The sequence below is a fragment of the Palaemon carinicauda genome, chromosome 42, assembly GCF_036898095.1.
Source record: "Palaemon carinicauda isolate YSFRI2023 chromosome 42, ASM3689809v2, whole genome shotgun sequence".
In the NCBI taxonomy this organism is placed as follows: domain Eukaryota; kingdom Metazoa; phylum Arthropoda; class Malacostraca; order Decapoda; family Palaemonidae; genus Palaemon; species Palaemon carinicauda.
The window spans coordinates 45,886,639-45,913,145 of NC_090766.1; the positions used below are offsets into that span (position 1 = coordinate 45,886,639).

General features: G+C 44.5%; 1 pseudogene; it reads left to right on the forward strand.

Annotated features, from left to right (window-relative positions):
• Positions 1-26,507, forward strand: part of LOC137632795 (palmitoyltransferase ZDHHC3-like) — a 74,945-nt pseudogene that overhangs the window by 12,957 nt on the left and 35,481 nt on the right.

Below are 26,507 nucleotides of genomic sequence, written 5' to 3' on the forward strand. Positions count from 1 at the left end.
ATCGTCCCATCCACAAACAGACGAATGAGCCCTATCATTCCTCGTCTGTGGAAGAAGTTTCGAGGAAGAAACGTTGGACCAAGGTCTCACGACCTCTCAAGCGTAAGGTCCCTTCCGAGCGAGTCCAACGGCCCAGGTGTAGCCACTGGGTCAGTTCGGACTCGCCGCAGTCTTCCGAAGACTGCACACCTCCCAAGAGAGGTAGAGTGGTTCCGCAGCAGGCAACTACTCCGTCTGTTGCCGCACCAACCACGGTAGATCCTAAGTGGTCCATGCTGCAGACTATGCAGTCTCAGCTTGCTTCCTTTATGCAGGAGTATCGTGCTGAGAAGGTTGACACTGCACCAGTTAACCTACAACCTGCCACGGTTGTGCGCTCAGCAGATACTGCGGCTGCCTGCTCCCACACTCCACCTGTGAGAGCTCCACCACCGATGCGCAGTCCACCCTGCCAGACGCATGTTCATGCTGCACCCTCCGTTGACATGCATGAGCTACCGCATCAGCAGTGGGAAGGTGCTGTCGAGCTGCCGTGTTTTGACACAATGCGGCATGCTCCGCAACCCATGCGGCATGCTCCGCAACCCACGGCAGTCCCTCCCACGCACCAGCACTCTGCTTTTGTTGTTGCCAGCTCGCAGACTGACCAGCAGCGGCATGATGTTGGATCCGCAGCAGCTACGCATGCACCCGTGATGCCGGATTCAGCCGTTCAGCTTTCTGCTCCACCTTTGCCACTTCCTCCTCAGCTTTCGGATGATGGAGTATCTGATGACGAAGCTGCGCATTTGGACGATCCGCACTCCGACTTAGAAGAACCCAAGTCTACGCCTCCCTCCTTAGACTTTCGGAAAGTCCTTGCCTTGTTCAGGGACTTGTATCCGGAACAGTTTGTGTCTGCAACCCCTCGCTCTCCTCCCTCCGAGTTTGCTCTGGGCATGCAGTCAGCAGCTCCTGCCTTCACCAAACTTGTACTCGCACGCTCATCCAAGAGAGCTTTGAGGGTTATGGGAGAGTGGTTGCAGTCCAAGAAGCAGCTGGGAAAGTCTGTTTTCATCTTTCCGCCTACCAAGCTTGCTTCCAAATCTAGCGTCTGGTATGCCACGGGAGAGGAACCCGGCTTGGGAGTTCCTGCCTCTGCCCAGGGCGACTTCTCAAGTCTGGTTGACTCTCCCCGCAGGCTGGCTATGAGACGATCTAAGATTTGCTGGTCCTTTTCTGACATGGATCATCTTTTGAAGGGAGTCTTTCGTGCTTTTGAGATCTTCAACTTCCTCGATTGGTGTTTGGGAGCGTTAAGCAGAAAGACTTCCCCTTCGGATAAGGACTCTGCCATGCTTATCATGTCTAGCATGGACAAAGCCATTCGGGATGGGTCTGGTGAGCTTGCGGCTTCGTACGTGTCGGGAGTGCTCAAGAAGAGAGAACATCTTTGCTCCTTCTTGTCGGCTGGGATCACTCCTTGCCAGAAGTCGGAGTTGTTGTTTGCTCCGCTTTCCAAGTGTCTCTTTCCGGAAGAGCTGATCAAGGGGATGGCTGCCTCGTTGATCCAGAAGGATACCCATGACCTGGTGGCGTCCTCCGCACGTAAGGCCAAAGCTTTACCTTCCGTGCCTAGACCTAGGATGGACACACCAGCGTCTAGGTTCATCCCGCCCTTTCGTGGCAGAACCTCCAGCAGAGGAGGTACCCGTGCCGACAGTCATCGTGGCAAAACGAAGAAGGGTTCCAAGTCCTCAAAAGGCAGAATCTGACTGCCTACCTCTCCAGACAGCAGTGGGAGCCAGGCTCAAGAACTTCTGGCAAGCTTGGGAGACCAGAGTTGCAGACGCTCAGTCTGTGAAGTTGCTAAGGGAAGGGTACAGGATTCCGTTCTGCCGCAGTCCCCCTCTAGCAACTTCTCCCATCAACCTCTCTCCCAACTACAAGGAGAAGGACAAGAGGCTAGCGTTGCAACAAGAGGTGTCGCTCTTGCTACAAAAGGGAGCGGTAGTCATAGTCCGGGACCATCAATCCCCGGGCTTCTACAACCGTCTCTTCCTGGTAGCGAAGAAGACAGGAGGTTGGAGACCGGTGCTGGACGTCAGTGCTCTCAATGCTTTTGTCACCAAGCAGACGTTCACAATGGAGACGACGAAGTCGGTCCTAGCAGCGGTCAGGAAGGAAGACTGGATGGTCTCGTTAGACCTGAAAGACGCATACTTTCATGTCCCCGTCCATCCAGACTCCCAACCTTTCCTAAGGTTCGTCTTTGGAAAGGTCGTGTACCAGTTCCAAGCCCTGTGCTTTGGCCTAAGCACAGCACCTCTTGTGTTTACCAAACTGATGAGGAATATTGCCAAATTCCTTCACTTGGCAGACATCAGAGCCTCCCTCTATTTGGACGACTGGCTTTTAAGAGCTTCGTCAAGTCGTCGCTGTCTGGAGAATCTCAGATGGACTATGGATCTGACCAAGGAATTGGGTCTCCTGGTCAATATAGAGAAGTCCCAGCTCGTCCCATCCCAAACCATTGTCTATCTAGGTATGGAGATTCAGAGTCGAGCTTTTCGGGCTTTTCCGTCGGCCCCCAGGATCAGTCAAGCCCTAGAATGCATCCAGAGCATGCTGAGAAGGAACCGATGTTCAGTCAGGCAGTGGATGAGTCTAACAGGGACACTTTCATCGCTGGCCCAGTTCATCGAGTTAGGGAGACTCCACCTCCGCCCCCTTCAGTATCATCTAGCTGCTCACTGGAGAAAGGACATGACGCTAGAGGCGGTCTCAGTGCCTATTTCCGAAGAGATGAGGTCTTCACTGACATGGTGGAAGAACAGCATTCTTCTCAAGGAAGGTCTACCATTGGCTGTTCAGACCCCCGACCACCGTCTCTTCTCGGACGCATCGGACACGGGCTGGGGTGCGACACTGGACGGACAGGAATGCTCGGGCACGTGGAATCAGGAGCAAAGAACACTTCACATCAACTGCAAGGAGCTATTGGCAGTTCATCTGGCCTTGATAAACTTCAAGTCCCTCCATCTAAGCAAGGTGGTGGAGGTGAACTCCGACAACACCACAGCCTTGGCGTACATCTCCAAGCAAGGAGGGACTCATTCGAGGAAGTTGTTCGAGATCACAAGGGACCTACTCACTTGGTCAAAAGATCGAAAGATTTCGCTGGTAACGAGGTTCATTCAGGGCGACATGAATGTCATGGCAGATCGCCTCAGCCGGAAGGGTCAGGTCATCCCCACAGAGTGGACCCTTCACAAGAATGTTTGCAGCAGACTATGGGCCCTGTGGGGTCAGCCCACCATAGATCTATTCGCTACCTCGATGACCAAGAGGCTCCCGATGTATTGTTCTCCGATTCCAGACCCAGCAGCAGTTCACGTGGATGCCTTTCTTCTGGATTGGTCCCATCTAGACCTGTATGCGTTCCCTCCGTTCAAGATTGTCAACAGGGTACTACAGAAGTTCGCCTCTCACGAAGGGACACGGTTGACGTTGGTTGCTCCCCTCTGGCCCGCGAGAGAATGGTTCACTGAGGTACTGCAATGGCTTGTGGACGTTCCCAGGACTCTTCCTCTAAGAGTGGACCTTCTGCGTCAGCCGCACGTAAAGAAGGTACACCCAAGCCTCCACGCTCTTCGTCTGACTGCCTTCAGACTATCGAAAGACTCTCAAGAGCTAGAGGCTTTTCGAAGGAGGCAGCCAGAGCGATTGCCAGAGCAAGGAGGACATCCACTCTCAGAGTCTATCAGTCAAAATGGGAAGTCTTCCGAAGCTGGTGCAAGGCGAATGCAGTTTCCTCAACCAGTACCTCTGTAACGCAGATAGCTGACTTCCTTTTACATCTAAGGAATGTAAGATCCCTATCAGCTCCTACGATCAAAGGTTACAGAAGCATGTTGGCAGCGGTCTTCCGCCACAGAGGCTTAGATCTTTCCACCAACAAAGATCTACAGGACCTCCTTAAGTCTTTTGAGACCTCAAAGGAGCGTCGGTTGACCACACCAGGCTGGAACCTAGACGTGGTTTTAAGGTTCCTGATGTCAGCAAGGTTCGAACCGCTTCAATCAGCCTCTTTTAAGGATCTCACATTAAAGACTCTTTTCCTCGTTTGCTTAGCAACAGCTAAAAGAGTCAGTGAGATTCACGCCTTCAGCAGGAACATAGGTTTTACATCTGAAATGGCTACATGTTCCTTGCAGCTTGGTTTTTTAGCTAAAAACGAGCTTCCTTCTCGTCCTTGGCCCAAGTCGTTCGAGATCCCAAGCCTGTCCAACTTGGTGGGGAACGAACTAGAGAGAGTACTTTGCCCAGTAAGAGCTCTTAAGTACTATTTAAGACGTACAAAGCCTTTACGAGGACAATCAGAAGCTTTATGGTGTTCTATCAAGAAACCTGCTTTACCGATGTCTAAGAACGCAGTTTCTTATTACATCAGGCTTTTGATTAGAGAGGCCCATTCTCATCTGAAGGAAGAAGACCTTGCTTTGCTGAAGGTAAGGACACATGAAGTTAGGGCTGTCGCTACTTCAGTGGCCTTCAAACAGAACCGTTCTCTGCAGAGTGTTATGGATGCAACCTATTGGAGAAGCAAGTCAGTGTTCGCATCATTTTACCTCAAAGATGTCCAGTCTCTTTACGAGAACTGCTACACCCTGGGACCATTCGTAGCAGCGAGTGCAGTAGTAGGTGAGGGCTCAACCACTACATTCCCATAATCCCATAACCTTTTTTAATCTTTCTCTTGAAATGCTTTTTATTGTTGTTTTTGGGTTGTACGGAAGGCTAAGAAGCCTTCCGCATCCTGGTTGATTTGGCGGGTGGTCAAATTCTTTCTTGAGAAGCGCCTAGATTAGAGGTTGTGATGAGGTCCTTTAGTATGGGTTGCAGCCCTTCATACTTCAGCACCTAGGAGTCGCTCAGCATCCTAAGAGGATCGCTAGGCTCAGTAAGGAAGACGTACTTAAAAAGGCAGAGTAATGGTTCAAGTCGACTTCCTTACCAGGTACTTATTTATTTTATGTTTGTTATTTTGAATAACTGCTAAAATGAAATACAGGATACTTAGCTTCTAATGTTGACATGTATGCTGGTCTCCACCCACCCCCCTGGGTGTGAATCAGCTACAGTACATGATCATCGGGTAAGATTAATATTGAAAAATGTTATTTTCCTTAGTAAAATAAATTTTTGAATATACTTACCCGATGATCATGAATTTAAGGACCCTCCCTTCCTCCCCATAGAGAACCAGTGGACCGAGGAGAAAATTGAGTTCTTGTTGACAAGAAGTACCTGAGTACCTACTCGACAGATGGCGCTGTTGTGTACACCCCCACCTGTATAGCGATCGCTGGCGTATCCCGACCTTAGATTTCTGTCGGGCAACAGAGTTGACAGCTACATGATCATCGGGTAAGTATATTCAAAAATTTATTTTACTAAGGAAAATAACATTTTTTCCTTACTGTAAATGGTATAAGTACTGTAGTGTGATTCAATTTTGTTTCTCTATATCTTTCAGTTTATGGGGTGCGTTTCATGTATTACTCTTCAATACTATTGTGTTCCTAACATGCATGGCTCACGTTCGGGCTGTCTTCAGTGACCCAGGCATTGTTCCTCTTCCTCAGAGCCGACTAGATTTCTCAGATATGCATGCAGGTAAGCTATTAGAATTTGTTTTATTAATGTTTTTGTAGTTTATATAAGAATCATTTATTTTGATGTTGTTGCTGTTCTTAAAATATTTTATTTTTCCTTGTTTCCTTTTCTCTCTGAGCTATTTTCCCTGTTGGAGCCTCTGGGCTTATAGCATCACGATTTTCCAGCTAAGGTTGTAGCTTAGCAAGTTATGATAATAATAATAATAATGATAATAATAATAATAATAATACTGAAGCTGTGTTGATAATTAATGTACAATTGTTTATGAACATGATAGAAGAGACCAGAAAAGAATGTAGTGCAGTAGAGTGGGATACCTATTATGTTAGTCAACTGCAGGTAGGTAATGGTCAGTGAGTTGGTCGGTTATGAGTTGACCCACTTTAGGGCAGCAAGCATTCTCTTATTTTCTATTACCTAATTCCCACGAATAAGGAGAGCCAACCGTATAGACTTAGAGGGGTCACCTGAAGGATTTGCTTTTGAGTGAAGATTTGGATCAAGATGAATTTAAAGAATTTAGTCCAGTAAATAGGAAGAGAAGGCACTGCTTAGACCCTTCAGTATCATCTACAGTATGTCATATAAGGCATATAAATTGTTCCTACTTTCTCACTGTGGTTAGAGTGGCACATCACAACGAAAGACTTAAACATTATGGTTAAGTGTAAATCAGAATTTATTTGAGTGTATTACTGGCAATAAAATGCTTCATGCTCTGCTGCTAGTCTTGTTTTAGCTCTTGGATGCTCACAGATGCACAGTAAGGTGAGATGAAAGCTTCCTTAACTAGATTGCTTATCTTCCATTGAGGTTGTCAGTGAAAAGAACAAAACCATTCTAATTTTTCTTCCTCATGTCTTTGTTTGTGAATGCTAGACAAAGATTTTCTGTAACAGTCTGTTTGACATTGTAATTGAGTCTAATGACTTTTCCAGCTGTTACAGGATGCTTGTAGGACAGTCATCACAAAGGATTTATAAACCAAAACCACACTTAAATTCTGCCTAGAATAAACCTATTCGAGTTTATCCAACTCAAGCATTATTAAATAGTAGCATATTAAGAAATATCTGTGAAGTCATTGTAATGAAATACCTTAATGTTCTCATATTTTGCCTATAGCAAGCATGTAGTAAGTATAGATTGAAATCTACCAGTGTGGAATTCATTGATAAAAGGTCATTCTTTTTTAAGGGGTGGCGTAAGTTTTCAAAAAGTTTTAATATTCTAATCTTAAGGATTGAATTCAAACAATATGATAAAAGTTACCTAGCAGTAAATTAGGTTGTTGGCTCTTCTATTTACAAGGAAAATCTAATGATACCACAGTAACTATCGTATGTACCCAGTCCGTAGGTAGTCCCAATTTTTAGTGGGCATCCTCCAACTAATTTCTTGGAATTATTGAGGGTAAGGATTAAGGCTGTGTTATTAAGTTTCATGAAATGTAATTTCTATGCTTTTTATTTCTTTAAAACCAAATTAACTAATTACCTTATTTTATTTACACACTACAGTATATTTAATTTTTTATCAAAAAATTCTTTTTGCTTTACTTTTCAGGAGATAAGAATGATGATTGGACTGTTTGCGCAAGATGTGAAATGTACAGACCACCTCGTGCACATCATTGCCGAATCTGTCAAAGATGTATACGTCGCATGGATCATCATTGTCCATGGTGAAGATCTTGTTTGTTTTACTTATTATTTATAAAGTTATTCACACCTCTTGATTCTTGGCATAGAAATCACTTAGCACAATGTTGTGAAATATTGATAAATGTTGTGCATGTCGAATTTAAGATTTGTGTTCAAGATTAGGTTCCCAGGTATGGGTAAAATTTTAGGGAATTTGAAAGCCAGTAATGTATTTTTTCTGTTTTGGTTATGTATGTCCTGTCTCTTTTTTTAAGGTTGTTTCTAGTATGTGTAATTTAGCTTATATAGTCTGATATAGTGTACATACTGTCTTTGATAGTGCATGATAATTATACTGTACTGTAATTTGGACATCAAGATTCACAGTGGGCCAGTATTTATAAAGTTATTCATATTACTCTTCTGATCTCTTCCTATATAATATTACACAAATGTGGCTGTTTGGTTTATATTTCATAGATACATCTTAATCATATTTGTTCCTATACTAATACAAACCATCGTCCGTTAATAGGAGCATGATTCTGGGGAAGCTGGAAACGGTAGTTCAAACTTCTAATGAGGTTTATATAATTATTGGCAGGTGGAGGTTGGGCCCTACCCCTGACAGTCAGCGTAACCTTCACTTCTGTTGTGTCTTAAAATGGGCTGATTTTATTTATTTTATTTTATTTTTTTTTAAGAATTGAGGACTTTTGGTGATGGAGAGTCCTTATTAGGATGTGTGGGTAAGACTTGGTATACCTGGCCACTAGTGTGGCAGGTTCATGAGTTAGCTGTTCTGGGATCCCCATAAACTTTGTGAGTTTTGCAGATGGCACGACTGTTCGCAGTCATCTCCTTTTGATGAGTGTAAGTTGTGGCCACATCTGGAGTGGATGGAGTTTGGAAAGAAGAAAAAAAGTTTAAGAGGTATTCTTTGTCTTTGGACTTAGCAATGCCCTAGTTGATGCTGAAGAAGCTCTATAGCTCCTGTTTTGCTTCTGGAAGTTTAAACCAGCTAGGTCTCCTTCAGGTTCCTCTATGGCTGGGTCCTCTGTTGGAATTCAGGAGGAGGGATGAGTCTCTGGCTTGCTCTTGGGGCCCGCTTAGAGGAGAGCAGAAGTATCACCTTCCTCTAGTGAAGGTAACGTTAATTTTCCTCTCCCTCAAAGTTTGCCTTCTGTTGTGGTGATCAACAACATGTGCGGGGAGGCCTGCCATATGTGGAGAAGCTCCTGGAGGTGTGGGCTGACACCGGGACCCTGAAGATTTCCTTGCTATGCCGTTTTCATTGGGTATTCCACCTGGTGAGATGCTGCAAAATATTGTGACCATTGGTGAGTCTTCGTCTGCTGTTGGGGTGAAATGTGTATCTTTCCCCACTGTAGATTTATCTTTGCCGGCACCCAAATCCTCAATGTCTGTGAAGCTTGGTAAGGGAGAAAAGAAGTATATGTGCTATTCTTACCCCCTAGGCCTCATTGGACATTTGTATCATGGAGATAGTACTTCCATTTCTCTACAAATCGATAACTTCCGGTTTGACAGTATTAGCATCTTCTGTGACATCTTTCATCGTTGGAGGAGCTTGTTCCACATAGGTGCTTCCACCAGAAATTGCTCCAGTGTTTCTGAAGTGTCACTGGACTGCAACCAGTGATTCCTCCTACCATATTGCTCCGGGTAACAAGAAGTACAGGACGATCTGGTCTGGTGGCTGAACGACAAAAACCTCACCAGGAAAGCTTCAGTCAAGTCTCCACTTCCAAAGAGGCTGGTGTTTGCAGATGCATCCAGGGAGAGTTGGTGCGTACACTTGAGAAACCAGACTGCTTTTGGATTGTGGTCCATGGACAAAAAGAACCTGCTGAAAATGCAAGAAGCACTGCTAACATTACAAGCTTTCCAACAGAGTTTGATAGGCCACTTGTTAGTGCTGTCGAGTTACAAGTCTACCGTTGTGGCCTATGTCAACAAGCAAGTGGGCACTTTCACAGACCTGCTACAAATTAGTGAAATAGGTGCATGCTTGGGTGCACAAAAACATGGCAGAGCTGTCATCTAGGTTCATTACAGGCAAGAAGGATGTTCTAGCAGTTACACTTAGCTACTGGGGTCATGTAGTAAGGTCAGATTGGTCCTTATATCCCTTCATGGCAGAAAGACCTCTTGCCCCTTGGAGTTTCCCATCGGTTGAACAAGAGACTTTAGTATTCTGCTAAATAATCCCATCTTTGGTGTTAGAGGATGCCTTCCAACACCTTACAATAACCTGGATGCATAAGCCTTATTTGCTGATTACTTAACAAACTGTTGGGATCAGGTCTCACGATGACACTGGTGTTTCCCAAGTGACCTCATGCCAGATTGTATCCAAATGTGCTGATGCTCCTCGTAGAGGTATCGACCTCTATGGCTCAACCTCTGTCAGCCCCATCTGCAGATGTGCCAAAACTCAGTGTCATCCATGTTACTTCTCAGGTGGTGACTATCCAGGATCTCTTGAGTAAAAGGCTTTTCGTGAGGCACTGCAAAGGAATTGTCTGAATACCTGCGAAGATCCTCTGCCAGGGTAAGAGGGCCATCTGCAATTAGTGTTGTAGAAGGGATATTTCTGCACTCAAAGCCTCTTTGCATTCGATTGCTGATTTCTTCATCTATAAATCATTGAGAGAAGCTCCTCTTAGTCTCTGTGGTAAAAGGCTATCCCTCAGTCTTGAGCCAGGTTTTCAGACTGAAGGACTAAGACCTTTCCTCCTCATGAGAATTATCTATGCTCATGAGGAGCTTTGAACAGTCCTCCCTGATAATAAAAAAACCCTGGAATGGGTCGTCACTCGAGAAAGGCTCCAGAGAAGGATCTGAATTTTGAAGACATTTTGCATGCTAGCTTTAGCCTTGACAAAGAGAATATGTGAACTGAATTACATTTCATATGTCATAAGTCATTCTGAAGGGTTGAAGAAGATCAACTTATCTTTGTTCTGGATTTTGTGATAAAGACCCAGAACTCAGCCATTTACATCAAGTTTGAGTCCTCCTTCATTTTTTCTCATAAGAAGTGACTAGTGGGGATTGGGATGATCTTCTCTGTCCTTTAAGGGCACTAATGCACTACCTAAAGAGAACTCGGTGCATCAGGCATAAGCACTGGAGAGACTTTTTCAGCACCGGAAGGGTGAAGAAGATATCCTGTTTCTTCTGGCTTTGTTAGACGGTCAGACTCGCCTACCGTGCAACCAGCGTGGGGATAGAAGGCCCATCCAGGGCACAAGCGCATGAAGTCATGGGTATCGGATCCACCCTAACCTGTTGGTGGTGCAAGTCTTCACTGCATACTATCTATGGGAGTATACCCACAAGTACTTAGATACCTTTACCCTTGGACTTGTGAAAGCTCCTGTAGTTTGTAATTTATGTTGTGATTTACTTTCGCTATGATTGATGTTGGTATCATGTTGTGATTTACTTTCTCTATGATTGATGTTGGTATCATAAATTAAAGGATATGAATAATACTATTGTTCATACAGTGTATATGTTTTGTGAACAGATTTTTTTTCAAGGAGATAGCTGTGATAGGCTAATTAGTCATCGGGACCGGATTCTAGCGGGGATCTAGCCCCCTTCTCCTCCTTGAGGTAGAAGAAGAAATAGGAAAGACCTCTGTAGTCTCCTCCTAATTGGATGAGAGTTTACTTATATCCCAAAGCTATTGCATCTATAACCCGGTAGGTAATCTTCACAATCAAGTAACTTTTCTACAGCAAAGTTTGTATTGAAGTATCTACCAGATGAGGGGAGGATGGGCAGAAGGCATGCAAACCCATATGTCATGAATAATCATATATTCAAGCAAAAAATCTGTACTTCAGTGACTGTCTACCAGTTGCATGGCAGGGACCCAAGCCTAAAACCTGTAACATCTTCATGCACAGGTTATTTGGAGATTGACTCTACATTTCCCATGAAATTAACACCATCCAGTTTGGTTATAGGAAATTTCTCCTTCTTTAGAATAGTCTGCTATTAAAGGATAATGATTTGTATTTATGAAGGAGAATTTCACAGATTTCTAAAGTTATTTATACTTTTTATATAAACGTAAGTCCTTCAAGTTACGCTTCGCCCCTCAACCACCTTGCAAGCATGGTCTGAGGGCAAGGTAAGTTTTGATTTTTGACAATGGTATATAATACGGGTCATAAAATTTTTTATTGTTTATGGAAGGGCATTTAATTCTCATATAAAAGTATCTCGAAGGACCTTTTTATGGGATTTACATGGGAATTGTTAAAAGTATATTTGCTTATACTTTTATTAGTTTGTTCTTGAAGTTAGTAATAATTGAATCTTAAAAATCAGTGTCAGGTGTGTTTCATGACCAGGTTTCATTGCAACAGTGCGTGTATGTTATATCAGACATTTTAGACTTTTATATGCGGAGTCATGCTATTTTGCACTATTATGATCCAGCACACCCAGCTAGTATTTTTTTTCTATTATGCAAAGTCATGTTTGGGAAGAATTAAATGATTTATATATTCTTAAGTTAGATAAGAGTTTTTGAATCTTCATAATAGCCCACTACTTTTTAGTCTGGATTAGCCTCTCAAATTTTACTTAATATTATGAGTATCATAGACTTGCACTGTTACAGTATGTGTATCAGGTGCATGTGGTACAGTACATTGTATAGTAAAGAATATTTTACTAGGTTATTCATGTTTTTCTTTCTATCTTTCAGGATTAATAACTGTGTCGGGGAGTGGAATCAAAAGTACTTTTTGCAATTCCTCATGTTCGTTGGCCTCATGTCAATATATGCCTTAAGTTTGATTGCCTACTCCTGGATCAAAGATTGCCCAGACTGTTCTAAAGAGATGGCTGTCAAGCAAAGTAGATTGTGAGTATAGTAATGTTAGTCTTAAAGTAGTGGCTCATGTCAATGATATTGATAAAATTCTGCTGCACGTTTGGACCGAAGCCAATATCTCTGAAAAAGGAATGCTACCAAACATGGTCACTTAGGTTGGTAGTGCTCTCATATTTCATTGAGAGGTCCTAGGTGTTATCTTGATGTGAGGAAAAAATATATCAATATTTTATACAATATAATTTACTGATTTCTGTCATATGCACCCAGATTGCATAATTAAAATTTAATTATCACTTATATCTCCTGTTGGTTGGAAACTGTGTAGGTTTTTAGATTCTTATTTCTTAGGGACTATGTAGGTGTGTTGGTTTGATCTCGACATATGATGGAACTTTATTTGTATATATCAAATGTTTATACGTTATTTTACAATAGTTTTAATGTAGATGGAGTATGTAGGCCATATATGAATATTGATAATCATGTTGCTTTTGGATATTATAAAGCACTTTAGTTGAAGGAAAAAAGAAAGTCTCATAGCTAGACTCTGAGGTCTTCCCCCAAAGGATTTGTTCTAAAATTTGAGGTAGCAATCAGGGAAAGGTAAAGATGAAATTGAACAGCTAAGTTTTCATTTATATTGAAGTTAAAACTAATTTTGAAATATACCTATCATGTAATATTTATAATTTAATTTTCTGTCAAAAAGTCAGAATCCCTTCCTATAATATATTCATTTTAGCAATTCTCGTTAGCTTGAAATCCTATGGTTTTCCATGAGCTAATAAAGACAAATAAATCTATTTTCTATACCAAAATAAAGAAGTTCATGTAAGAAATCCAAAAGGAAAAATTATAGCCTAATGTCTATATGTTTACACCACGTAGTATCTTCTTTGTTATTCAAGCTAATTGCAATGGAATTTCTCATCATCTTTACTCATTTGTATGTCCTTGAGGACTTTAATTAATACAAAATTTATTTTCTATTATTAAAGGTTCTCTCACTATCACTATCTCTTAATGAAGATAACAAACATTTTAAGCCTGTTACATGGTAGTTATGAATTTTTTTATTGTGGTATGGTTAGCTTGGTTTCATGGTAACTTGTTCCTTCACTAACAAACTTTACATTATTTATAAGGATATTTTTTTGGCAAAGCTGGAAAGTTAGCCTTTAGACTTTTGATGTGAGGTGGCAACACTACCTAACCACTGTAGTGGGTAGGTAGGTGGTGGGTGGGGGGCTTACCCAGCCACCTATACTATATCTACTCGCTCATGTGTGAACTATGTCACCTTTTTCTTTTGACTCCTAGAAATCGGACGTGTCCGCTCTCTGCTCCTCGAGGCTTGGCTAAGACTAATCTCTTTATGCAAATTCCTTTTTCTTTTCCATGTGGGTTTGTCCCCTCTGTGACTCTCCCATGCGCTCTTGCCCAGGTCGCGAAGGGGTGTCGTTGCAAGCAGTGGGAGAAATTTGGGTGTCGCAGGATGAAGGTCAAGAGAGATCTTTCTCCCCCAGGGTCCTCCTCAGGAGCAAAAAGACCTCTAGTTGCTTCTTCACGCACTCCTAGATCTCTTTCCAAGGCTCCTCCTCGCTTTCCTCTGGAGGGCAGTCAAGTAGGAGTGCAGACCATTTAACTCCATGGCAATTTTGGGGTACTGGGGCAGTTGTTGCTTCCCCTAGAGGAGCACCTTACCTCCAGCCTCCGGGGAGCCTTTTTCTCTTGCAGATATGCTGCTCACCGTCAGTCATTCGTGAAACGGTTGCATGTGCGCCCTTTGATGCGGGAATCGCCTGATTTCACGCATAAATTGGCTGATTCCATGCGCATTTCACTTTCTGTGTCCCTGATTTTACGAGTGATCGTGGACCCAATGCCTCTGCCAACGACCTCCGCAACTGCAAGGTCTAGCGGCAGGCAAATTCATTTCAGGGTTAAAGGAACCCCCAAACAAGTTCGAGGGCATTCCCGTGTCACCCAGTCGTTCGCTACGGACAACGAAAGAGGACCTTCTTGTGTCCAAGAGATAGTCCCCTAGAGCTTGTCAAGTTCCCAAACGCCATCCCACCAAAAGGCATTCTCCTCCTCCTTCAAGGCTCCCAAAGGAGACCCTAGACTTGACGAAAGTTGGCGAACTTTGATCGTGGTACGAGAACTTGGTGTCTACCCTGCAGAAGTCAGTAGTTGGCTTGGGTCTTCCAGCCCCTCCACAACAACAGCAGCCCTAGAACCAATCCACTCCTTGAATCCCATTTGAGAGGTTGGTATCATCTACAGCCTCCTCTGCAGGCCCCTCTGACTGTAGAAGGAAACCCGCCCTGGTTAGACGGCCTAACGTCCCTACAAAACCTAGAGCTGAGGACAGGGTACCTTCTGGTTTGGCTCAAACCTCTGGACAACTCTCTTTTACTCCAATACATGTGGGAGACAGGGTGACGACAAGGCAAAAGAGGAGGATGTAGCATGGTACACCAGTGTTCCAACCTTGTTCAGGCAGGAATTTAGGCTCACCTCAGGAGATCTCCCTTCGACCTTTCAAGCCACAACCCATAGAGAAAAATGTACTTAAGGGTGAAAAAGCATGTTTTTAAGTTATGAGCTCCCAGATATTTGCTATAAATTTTTGTTTTTTTCTTAAAAAATCAAGATAACTTTATTATGATAACCTTACTTTGTACTTATATTATTTATTCCTACACAAAGGCTCTCTAAACGAGGTATTTAAACCATATGTTTACTTATACACTAGGTGTAAGGATGTCATGAGTTGCCAGCGGCCTCTGATTGTTGTCAGAGTTTTAGTTTAAATGTTCCAGCTTTGTACCCTTTTTCATGTCTACCTCTCTTTTTGGTTCTTTTTTGTTGCTCTCTACTTACTTTTTGTTCTTTCTTTGACCTTAGGTAACATTGGCCTTGCTATAAAGTTCTCGAGAACGTTGTGAAAACACAGTGTACATACGAACTGCAAGTAAACAAACACATGCAACGTAACTTCTATATGTCTTTGGAAATTCTGGCTGTTCTTCTCGTAGATCCAAGTTTGCGTGTGCCAACCCTCCACCAATGCCTTCCATCTCTGCAAGACTTATGAGATTTCAAAATATAAGTGAAAAAGTCGCTATATAAACCCCAAAATAAACACATAAAGATGATTCAGTCAGACTCAGTCATGCAGACGACGCTGTAAAGATGACGTCATTATTTAAAGACTGCTTTATCTTCATTATTTGTAAAAATAATTGGCTGAAACTAATGGAGAGCATGCGTGATATGTTTCTGCTTGCATAGAAACAATAAAACGATTTTCGATTTTTTAGAGTTATTCTGTCAAACACCATAGTGGACGGTTACCTTAAAAATCTAATGGCTAACCTGCTAGCTTCGCCAAAAGAATATCCCAATAAATAACTACAGGTTTGTATTAGTTAGGAAAAATACAAATTATTTCCAAATTTATCATAATTATATCTGTGAAAGAAGAATAAAAAAAAATTTATGAATGTCCACAGTTTATGTCACCACTGCAATAGGCCCTGTGTAAAAGTAGGATTGTGAAACTTTTCTTTGTGTTATAGATACTGTATATAATAGCAAATTGAAATTTATTTTGATTCTAGTACATCAGTTACATAAGTTATAATGTCTTTTTTGTAAAACTTTTATTAGCTCTCTGCTAGACCCGCTTTACAGTGTTTTGCTTACACACAAGCAAGTTCTTTTTAGTATTATGGAATAGTTCATGGAGTCCTTGGAAACTACTTTACCCATACAAGGTCCTTGTTTTAGCTAAGTGCTTTAGTATGTGTATCCTTAACATTTCATAAGTTCATTGTTTTTTGCAGATTACATTCCGTTATTCTGAGCATGGAAAGCATCCTGTTTGGTTTATTTGTTATTGCAATTATGTGTGATCAGTTACAAGCCATTTTAAGTGATGAAACTGCTGTTGAACAGGTAAGAACTACTAGGTCATCCAGTTCATTTACTTACGGTAATAGTATTGTTTTTTTATTGCATCAGTGTAATTGTTATTTGATTCAAGACAAACCTATTGCTTTATTTTAGCCAAATCTCTTGCAATCTCCAAAAATGTACCCCAAGTAGGGATTGCGCCGGTGGTTCCAGAATCAGTAACCCCCTCCTCCTTCTGTGCCTGGGACCCCAACCCTTGTGTTTATGTCATATGCCCCTGTGAGAGTCCCTACTTCCTTCCCCTTGTTAGTATTTTGGTTTCTCCCCTCGGTGGTGCGTCGTTGCTGTTGGTTGCTCAGACCTCGACACTTCTTGCAAAGCCTGAGGTGGGTGTTGAAAAGAGGAGGAAACTTGAGTGTTCTTCATCTCTTTCCGACTCCTATTCCTCATCATCTTCAACTTCTGATTGTGTCTCACATTTTTCTATGAAGAGGTTGAAGAAGTCCAGGCCACCGAGGTCATAAGGAAGGGTTTCTTTCAACACCACCTATCTTTTGGAGAGTGGGGCGCTTATGGACACTTGGTCGTCTTATTTTTACATTTTGAGAAGGAATCTGTCAAGAGACAACTGCTTCGGCTAAAAGTAGGCATACAGAGGGAAAGTTTTGTTCACAGATCTATCCAATGCTCGTATACCAATTTACTCGTACTGTACATTCCAAGTTACTCGTAACTTGAGGTGCTACTGTAATCAGTTGTATAATAGGGGAGCGTAAGTTAAGACTGCTCCTTTTTTTATACTGCAATGGCATTTTGTCATTTGTTTCAGCGCCCTTTCTGTATTTATTGTTATATAAAAGACTAGATATCTAAAAATATTACTCCGTTGAATTCCAAGGTCTTCCTATACATGCCAAGGGCAAACAGTATACATGAAGTATGCGTTTGTACATAAATCAAAAGCAACATATTGTAGAACAAATAAGGCCATACATTTTACTGATTATACTGATAGATCCAAATTTTCATCTAGTCTAGTATTTGCTGTAATATCATCTAATAGAATATGACCGTTTTCTTTATGCTCTATTGCATGTATTTTTCTATGCAAAATTATCTGCACTATGGTCTGATGTTAAGATCATAAAAAATCGACCACCACATAAACATGTAATTAGTAACTAGAAGTTCTTTAGAAACCTTTCAAAATAGTCCTAAAAATCCTTTTTTATTTAATAAATTGAATTTTCTTTCCATAAATTATATGTAGCTGGTAAATACGCTGAAATGTAAATAGAGATACTGTAATGATAATGTAGCCACATTTGCAGTCACTATGACTAGATCAAATATATTAAATGGTACTTGTTTCTGAAATGGCTTACATTGTGCATTAATGAATTTGAATACATAGTTGTTCCAACACGAATACTTACCTCGAACTACTTTCTTTGGAGTCACTTGTGATCTCCTCTCTATCGACCAAGGTTTTCGCGCCGTTACCCCCCTACTCCGTTCTCTACATAGGCCTACCCCCGCCGCCAAGGAATGCGCCCCGAGGGCAGGATCAGGGCAGGTCACTGCCTCTCTGGGTCATTCTCCTCATTAAGTTCCTTGGTCGCAAGCTGTTCACATCTCGCTCTCGTCTCTGTCGACCCTTTGTGCGCGTTTAGTGTTCCACGTGTTCCCAGCGTGGGGACTTGTGTTTTCGCAGTGCGTTCTTCTTAAGTGTTACCGTGCGTTCACCCTGTGTGTGTCCCCAGTGTACTTAATAGCTCCCTTAGTGTTGTGCCATTCGTGTGCGAACTATGGATCACGCTCGCCGTTGCCCTGGACCTAGAGCCGGGAAGTCGTGTGGGGCTTTCCTCTCAAAGCCAGAGGTAGATCCTCACTCCCTTTGTTCCTCCTGTAGGGGGAAAGTTTGCTCCTCCGCGGACACGTGTCCGGAGTGCGTAGGTTGGGACGATATTCAGTGGGTACGCTACGGTACTAAAAAGAAGAAATCATCGAAGCGTTCCCCCAGGAAGATTAGTGTCGTATCTTCGTTACCGTCGGCCACTGATCGGTCCGACGAGGCCTCGGCTTCTCCGTCTCCTTCGCAGAGGAGAGGGCAAGAAGACTCTAGTGTTGTGGAAGGTCAAGGCGTTCTTCCCAGGGAACCCAGTGCGAGGGAAGAACCAAGGGCGGGCCCCTCTAGGTCTAACGAAGGGCCCGGTAGTGCTTCGGGTGAGTCAGGCCTTGTGATGGGGGGCCACGCGTCCTCTGAGGACCCCTTATGGGGTAGTGTTGTAGTCTCGGAGTCCCCGCCGCCCTCGTGGGCTGGCGCGTCGGGCTCTCCCCCGCCAGGGGACAACCAAGCTAAAGTTCGCCGTCCGAGTAGCGATGCCTTCGGATGGAAGCTACTGAAGACACCGGGGAGGTCGCCGCTGAGAATGGACGTGACCCTGGACCCCTGGCTCCCTAGCATGGAACGGTTGGACTCTTTTCCGACGATCTCCACGGCGGTCCCCGATGATTTTCTCCAACCCTCGATCTCGGGCACCCAGCGTCGGAAGAAATCCCCCGCGGGCCACGCAAACAGCCGTTACGCGAGAAACGTGGCGTCGTCGGACTCGTCGGAAGTGGATTCGTCTTCCGAAGAAGAGGTCAGGGTGAAGCGTCGCAGGCGAAGGGAGCTGTCCGAGAGCGAGCATTCCCGCTCTAGGTCAAGGTCGCGAGTTAGCAGAAAGCGCTCCCGCTCCCAGTCTCGTAAGTATAAGAGAAGTATTTCTCCCGGGGGCGCCTGGGTCTACGTGCCTTCGGGGGAGTCCAAGACACTTCATTCACCAGACCATCGGTCCAGCGAACGTGCGACTAGGCTGCCGTCCACTATGCACAGCCTAGAACCGCGTGATCTGGCACGCAGAAAAGACCTCTCGAAGAGGCATAAGTCCTCGAAGCCTCCGGTTCACCCCGCCCAGCGGGGGGAAACGCGCTTCTTAGCAGGCAGCCTGGCCGAACCAGCCCAGCTGGTGCGGCCATCGAGTAGAAAGGAACGGTTCCCGTTGTCGGGTCAGCCCACCGGGACCGTGACCTCCGCTCCCAGAGCCTTAGGGCAACCGAGAGCCCTCACTGAGCCGGCGGTACCCGCCTTGTCCCGGGATCCACCCGCTTATGGAGCTCACTACCGGTACAGGACTGCCCCCCTGGACCCAAGAGCTGGACGGCCGGTCTGCCTGGCCAGCAACCCGGCTCCCCCACTCCAGGCCGAAGCCTCGGCTGACGGAGGAGAAGCTTCCCTGACGGAGGACTCCGCCTATAGAAGAGTAGTGGGACTCATCAGAAGGCAGCATGGGATTACGGAACCCTCGGCTCCGAGGGGTGATTCCCTGAGGTCAAGCCTCCTGAGGATTACACATCACGTCGCCCTTCCGAAGTCTTCCCTGGCCCTTCCTCTTGCTCCAGACCTAGTACTAGGGCAAGAGTACATAGACAACTTGGTGGCCAGCAATGCCGAGGCCCCCAAGTCCCAGAGTGCCTCGAAACTGCTCCAGGGCCTCAAATCTCAGGGAAAAGTGTATATTCCGGAAGGGCGTCGCCCAGGCCCCTGTAGAGTGGACCCGGCCTTGGACGTCCTAGGTCAGGGCGGCTCAGACGAAAGGGCCTCTTCAGCCCCAGTTTGCTTCTCTCCTACGGAGGCCGCCATGATGGAGGAGATGTCGCGGGACCTAGTCAACGTCTCCTCATGGCTGGACTGGTGGGCCTCCACGTTAGTAAACGTCCAAGCCTCCGTCGACCCCGAAGATCCTGAGCAGCAAAGCCTCCTGACGGACCTTCTCACCTCCGGGGGGAAAACACTTAAGTTCCTCTCATATCAGGCACTCGCCCTTACGGCCAACTGGGTCCTCCGTAAACGAGACACGGTCCTGGCCAAGTTATCTAGGAGGATCCCAGACAGAGAGGCCCGGGCCGTACGTAGCCTTCCCTTGTGGGGTGAGTCACTGTTCCCGTTGAAAGAACTTGAGAGCCTGATGGAGAAAGTGTCAAAGAGGAAGGAGGCCAACGTACCCAGACCTGTGTCGTCTAAGAGACCTCCCTACAGGAGGGCCGCCTCAGATAGCGCCGTGACATCTCAGGCCTCCCCCAGCACTTCGAGGAGAGAAGCCCCCTCTTCCTCCTGGGCAACAACTCCTCAACCCTCCCGCAGAGGAGCACCAACTTCGTCTAGCTCCTTCAGGTCGGGTTACTCCGCCTCTAGGAGAGGCAGGTCAGGCCGCCCCTCTAGAAGAAGGTAGAGGGAGAGGCCCCCTACTCCCACCCAAGCCTCGGGTTGGGGGATGCCTCGGACCACATTGGCAAGCATGGAAGGCACAAGGAGTGGATCCTTGGACAGTGTCCGTCCTGAAGGAGGGCTACAGGCTTCCCTTCCTAGCGGATCCACCCCCTCTTATTCCAGCCAGCCAGACAGAATGGTTGGCCCCCAGGGACCCGATGAAGAGGGCCGCCCTTCAAGAGGAGATTTCCTCCATGTTGGAGAAGGGTGCCATGGAAGAGGTCCTTCTCCCAGGCCCAGGCTTCTACAGCCGCCTGTTTCTGGTAGAGAAAGCAACGGGGGGGTGGAGACCCGTGATAGACCTGTCGGCCCTCAACAAGTTCGTCAAGAAGACGGACTTCAAGATGGACACCCCAAAATCCGTCCTGCTGTCCTTGCGGGAGAAAGATTATATGATGACTGTCGACCTCAAGGACGCATACTTCCAGATCCCTGTCCACCCGTCGAGTCGGAAGTTCCTCCGGGTAAAATGGGGTCCCCAGATCCTGCAGTTCAAGACCCTTTGCTTCGGCCTGTCGACGGCCCCTCAAGTGTTCACGAGGGTCTTCGCGACGGTCTCCGTGTGGGCTCACGAACGGGGTATCCGCCTCATCAGGTACCTGGACGACTGGTTGCTCCTTTCCACCTCAAGGGCCCTCTTGGAGGAACAAGGGAGAAGCCTCCTCCAGTTTTGCAGGAATCTGGGGATTGTAATCAATCTGAAAAAGTCGAACTTAACCCCATCCAACAGAATGGGCTACTTGGGGATGACGTTGGATACCGTGCAGGGGAAAGTTTTCCCCTCGCAGGACAGGATACGGAACCTCAAGCACATCATTCAGCCGTTCCTGTCAGAACACTCCAGGAGGGCGGGAGATTGGCAGAGACTGATAGGTCACCTAGTCTCATTGGAGAAACTGGTTCCCCAAGGGAGGATGAGGCTCAGACCCATTCAATGGAACCTCAAGAGCCTCTGGTCCCAGACGGACTCGCAGAAAACGTTAATTCCAGTCCTTCCGGACATGAGAACCTCCCTGGAATGGTGGCACTGCCAGTCGAACTCCCTCAAGGGAATGCCCCTCGGGTCCAGTCCCCCCCGAGTACCTCCTGTTTACGGACGCCTCCAACCAAGGGTGGGGAGCTCACCTTCTGGAAGAGACGGCACGGGGTACCTGGTCGGAAAGGGAAAAGCGTCTACACATCAATGTCCTAGAACTAAGAGCAGTTCAGAAGGCGTGTCTTCACTTTGCAAGTCGTCTAAGGGGAAACACCGTGGCGTTAATGTGCGAAAACGCCACGGTAGTGGCCTACATAAAGAAACAAGGGGGCATGAGATCGAAGGAGCTGTGCGACCTCGCCATAGACATCCTGAATTGGGCAGACGAACAGCAAGTGGTGCTGCTGGCAAGGTTCATTCCCGGGAAGAAGAACGTTCTGGCCGACGGCCTCAGCAGAATGGGGCAAATAGTGGGGACAGAGTGGTCCCTACACCCAGAAGTAGCCAGACTCATCATTCAACGTTGGGGCTCCCCGGTGATGGACCTCTTTGCAACAAAGCTCAATGCCCAACTTCTGGTCTATTGCTCCCCGGTCCCAGACCAGAATGCAGCCCTAGAAGACGCCTTCCAGCACAAGTGGGACAACCTGGATGTGTACGCTTTCCCCCCCTTCACGTTGATAAGACAGGTGCTCAACAGAGTAAGGGCCGCCCGAAACCTAAAGATGACTTTGGTAGCGCCCTGGTGGCCGGAGAGAGAGTGGTTCGCGGACCTAAAGGACCTAGCGAGCCAACCACCTTGGCCTCTGCCCGCCAGGTCAGACCTCCTGCACCAACCGCACTTCTTCAAGCTCCACGACAACCCTCTCTCTCTTCGCCTTCACGCCTGGAGACTATCGAGCGGCTCCTGAAGAAGGAGGGGTACTCCACCACCACAGCTAAGAGAATGTCCCTATACCTGAGGAGATCCTCGACCGCGGTATACCAGGCGAAGTGGGCCTCCTTCACGAAGTGGTGCTCGGAGAAACATATTAGACCTCTTAAAGCTTCGGTCCCGGACATAGCAGATTTTCTGGTGTATCTTAGAGATAAAGTAGGAATGTCAATTCCAGCCATTAAAGGAGTTCGAGCCGCCTTAGGCCAAGTCTTCCTCCTGAAGGGCATCGACCTGGGGACCTCGAGACACATAGCGATGCTGATCAAGAGTTTCAAGCAATCCTGCCCCCCTCAAGCAAGTAGAGTGCCCAGGTGAGACTTAGCCAAGGTCTTGAAGATGCTGAGTCGTCCCCCCTTTGAACCCCTGAAAGATATCGGAGACAAGGATCTCACCCTCAGGACCGTTTTCTTGCTAGCCTTAGCTTCCGCTAAGAGAGTGGGCGAGATCCATGGTCTGTCTTACGACGTTTCTCACTCCAAAGGGTGGAAAGAAGTATCCTTCTGGTTCGTGCCTTCCTTTGTGGCTAAGACTCAGAACCCAGCAGTCTGGGACCCGAGGTTTGAGGGTTTCTCAATTCCTGCCATTCCCAAGACGGGCATTACAGAAGATTTGAAGTTATGCCCAGTACGGACGCTCAGGAAATACCTGGAAAGGACAGCTCCTCTCCGACCAGGCATCAAAAACCTCTTCGTTTCCACAGGTGTTAATAGGAAGCAAGTTTCCAAGAACACCATTTCCTTCTGGCTGAGACAAGTCATCGCTAGAACCTATGAAGAGGATAAAATGGCAGTGCCAGGCACTCCCCGGCCCCATGACATCAGGGGTCTGAGCACCTCCTTGGCCTTTGAGAGAAACATGGCGGTGGGGCAGATCCTGCAGGCAGGCACTTGGTCGAACCAGTCAACCTTTACTGCCCACTACCTCAAGGATTATTCAAGGAAATCCTTGGACGGGTTCTCCATTGGGACAGTCATTGCCGCCCTCCAAGCAGTGTAGCGGTGAGGGCAGAGGCTGTCCCCAACGATGAACACATTCTTCGCGACTACACTTCGGAGGAAATCGTCAGAAGAATTTTTCAAGAGGTGAGTCTTAGATAATAGCGTAAGGTTGCGCAGTTACTCTCACTCCCGCACTCTGATAGGCCCCCGCATTCCATAGCCCTCTAGGCCCTACGTGCCAAGTGAAGTGTCAGAATAGCACTCCCGCCTCCTAAATTATAAGTCTCCAAAGAAAGTAGTTCGAGGTAAGTATTCGTGTTGGAACAAATCAAAAATTTTAAGTAATTTTTATTTTTCCTAACATACTTACCGAGAACTACTTTCGGGTAATGGCCCTCCCTTCCTTCCCCGAGTGCCATCCTTCCATTGCCAGGTTGGGCTATTACAATGAACTTAATGAGGAGAATGACCCAGAGAGGCAGTGACCTGCCCTGATCCTGCCCTCGGGGCGCATTCCTTGGCGGCGGGGGTAGGCCTATGTAGAGAACGGAGTAGGGGGGTAACGGCGCGAAAACCTTGGTTGATAGAGAGGAGATCACAAGTGACTCCAAAGAAAGTAGTTCTCGGTAAGTATGTTAGGAAAAATAAAAATTACTTAAAATTTTTGATATTAAAGCAAGTGTAATGTGGTGTTCCTCATTCCAGAAGAAACACCACATTGAAGTAATATTATCCTGGCACAGTATTTAATGAATAATCCTTATGACCCAAAACTAGAATGCAGAAAAAAGGGAATGATGTATACAGTTAAACATACTGTTCACGATTACCCCATTTTCAGCCCACAATTTATATCAAATATTAGAAACTAATCCTGAAAAGAAATTTTTTCTGAAACTTAAAAATTTTCAATTCATCCAATCATTAAAATTTTAAGGCAATATATAGCAAATAAGATGTAATAGATTAATTAAAAACAAACAATTTTGGGCTAGCCTTATGAGAGTTAAAAAGGCTACTTAAGAAGTAGTCTGGTGTAACTATTTGTCTTGACTTTATTAATGAAGACGATGATAACCCTCGTCCCAGGACCAAATTGGTTCATAACTGATTTGCAGACAAAGTACAAGTGCAATTTGAACCTTCTCTAGATTGAGACCTTCCCCTAAAATTGGCATTCCACTGAGTAGGCTGAAGAGTGATTCATTGCTATCTATTGTTTGGCTTGTTCTAGTAACTGATTAACCATTTTTTTTTTGTCCGCTCTTGATTGACTATTATGGCATCTTAAAAAGATTAATGAGTCATTTTTCACAACTAGGAGCTCACTAAAAGGATTCGCTCTTAAGTGATAACAGAAAATTTGAGAAAGTCAAAGTTGAAGATGTTACTAAGCTATGTGGGAAGAGATTAAAAGAAGTGCAATACAGGTATGCCTCACCTTACGTTGATAATTGGTTCCAAGATAGGCAATTCAAGTTGAAAACGACGTAAGTTGAATTTACTTGTCTCTTAATTCACTCGTCACTAGGCTAAACCACAAATAACCGTTCCCAGTTCTGTATATGGTTAATAAGAATCTATTTAAATTTTAGTTTTTAATTTAGTACCGAAAACAGTAATTTAATTTTACGAATAAATGTACATCCTTATTTGTAAATGTAGATGGTTACAATTTAGCATGTTTACAGTACATCGCAGCTCCTTATTTGTGAATGTGGTTTCCTCTAAGATAGTGTGAAATGGAAAGATTTTGTAAGGTTAAATGAATTAAGTTATAATTAGTTTGCGATGGTATAAAATAAACTTAGTTTTTACATTTATTGATATTTACATTCAATATCTTTGTTTACATTGCGAAGCCTATGTAGAGATGGCTGGGGATCGTCATTCGTCAGTGTCAACAGCTGATTCGTCTGTTCTTGTTCGATACTCATTTTGATAAACTGGTCGAACGTTCTTTGTACTGTGCTCCTCTTTTTTTTCATGGATTACGTGATAGTTAGCTAAATCATATCAACAATACTCTGTTGACTAAATGTGAGCAAAATCGTAAAAGCGTCATGAACTTGAAAACAGCTGACACAAAACCAAAATAAAAAAAATTGGTAGTTGCTGTTGTTAAAATACATTTTGAATTGATAATAGAAAAGTACAAAGATTTTTAAACTAAGTTCAGATACCATAAAAAACAAGGATTATTGTAGACAACTTTTAGTACATATACATTATGCTGTCGGCTAAAGCTGCAGATCAGCTGACGAAACAGAATGACGTTTTAATCCCAGTCTTCTATAGAACATAGATTTAAGCAAAGTAATAGTTTATTTTATGTGTAGTATTTACCTGACACTTTCTAAGGAAACAAATATTTCGGTTAAATCTGTTCTATAAAAGAGAGAGAGATACAAGTGGAGTAAGAATATATGTTTTTACTGTTTCTGTGGCCTTCAAATATATCAATAATGTGTTTGTTCAAGTTTCAGATAGTCTAGGAACGTAAACCCCCTTTTACTATCATTTCTTATGGAGAAATTATGTTCCGTTAACATGATTTCCGTTAACGCGACCTCTCCAGGAACATAACCTTCATGTTAGCGGGGAGTTAATTGTATTATGATTTTGATACTTGAGGCGGACAGATAGAAAGTCATACAAAATTACTCAAAACTAGATTTTTATTTTTCTACGTATTACTTTTGACAACCGACGTAAATTCGAAACCGACTTAACTCGAAACGACGTAACTCGAGGTATACCTGTATTATTATTATTATTATTGTTATTATTATTATTATTATTATTAGTTATTGTTATTGTTATTATTATTATTGTTGCTGTCGTTATTGTTATTACTGCTACTACTACTACTACTACTACTACTACTACTACTACTACTACTACTACTACTAGCCAAGCTACAACCCTAGATGGAAAAGCAGGATGCTGTAAGCCTAAGGGCCCCACCAAGAAAAAAAGTCAAGTGAGGAAAGAAAATGAATAAACTATATGAGAAGTAATGAATATAAACTACCTTAGGATCAATAACAATATTAAATAGATCTCTCATAGGTAAACTAAACAGCATGAAATGTAATAGGTAGAAAGCATTTTGGCTGAGGTTGACGGGTACCTTCAATGAACCTATGCTGTAGCTCTGACAGCAGTTTTTCATTTAGGAAATAATATGAGCCTATACCACATTACAAATATAAAGACCTGAGTACTGCATAAATT